Genomic DNA, 1,215 nt, shown 5'->3' with positions numbered 1-1,215 from the left:
CCGCCTGGCAGTTAAGAGGTTTTATTCCCTCCCTAACTTCAGGGGAAAATCCCTACCTGGGGAAACAACCTTTCTCGGAGAGGTGACCTTGGTTAAAACACATAGTGCCAAGAAGGTGAGCAAACATATTAAGAATAGTATGCCATATATGCCAGGTCCCTTGAAACAGCAAGGATAGACCAGCTCCCAGCAATCAGTTGCTATTTGCAAAACTGTTTACTTTCCTTGAATATTTTGGTCTCTTATTTACATGAGCATTGACCACATTTTGCTATGGTAGATCATTTATTTTCCATGAGGTGGTGTTTTCAACAACCACTACAGAACATTCTGAATCAGTCTGAACTCAATCTGGAAGAAAAAAATAAATGCTCTCATTTTCTCTGATGGATATTTTCTTTTGCCCACGAAAGTTATAATTGGCTTTGATGTTTCCCCAAACCCACTATATATGAAGCCCTGATACATGTCTATACAAAATGTAGGAAATATTATAAACAAGCAAAAATCCCACAGAAATAAAAGAAAGTGGTCTCTGCCTCCGCCCTTCAAAACCTGGCCCATCAGTTAAGAGAATCCTTGAGCTCTATGAACAGTAGAAATTTCATGCGATAAATTTTTATCTAAACGAACAGGAAGGATGCCCATTAAATGATGGTATCTTAATACATTCATTAATACATTCATTCCCTCATCTGCATCATGATGAAGGTCACCAACACGGAGTAAAAAGGCTGAAATTAAGGAGTGGCGTGGGGGCAGGTGGCATTGCCTTCACATTTTGACTCTTGTCATAAACTCCAAAAGAGGATAGGCCTGCTGTCATGCGGACATATAGCAGAACTGGAGGAAGAAGACATTTGTTGTAAACTTTAAACTTTTGTCTTATCATTGAACCACACTGCCTATATAGTGCTCCGTGAATTCCTCTTTCATCTTGTAATGAATGGTCTTGAAGGTAACACAACTATACTTCTTATATTTGTGTCTGTTTGATAAAAATCATTGCATTTTTTAGTTCTTTTAATGTTTTTTATTGTTGACAGTATTACAGGCGTCCCCATTTTCCCCACCTTTGCCCCCCTTCATCCAGCCTCCACCCCACCTCAGTCCTTCAGAGCACTATTGTCCGTGCCCTTGGCCTATGCAAATATGCCTGCAACCTCTTTGGTTAATCTCTTCCAGCCCTCTCACCCCTCTTCAGTCTGTTCCATG

The sequence above is a fragment of the Myotis davidii genome, unplaced genomic scaffold (assembly GCF_000327345.1).
Source record: "Myotis davidii unplaced genomic scaffold, ASM32734v1 scaffold933, whole genome shotgun sequence".
NCBI lineage: Eukaryota > Metazoa > Chordata > Mammalia > Chiroptera > Vespertilionidae > Myotis > Myotis davidii.
The sequence above is the reverse complement of the archived record's forward strand: the minus strand, read 5'-3'. Positions refer to the sequence as shown.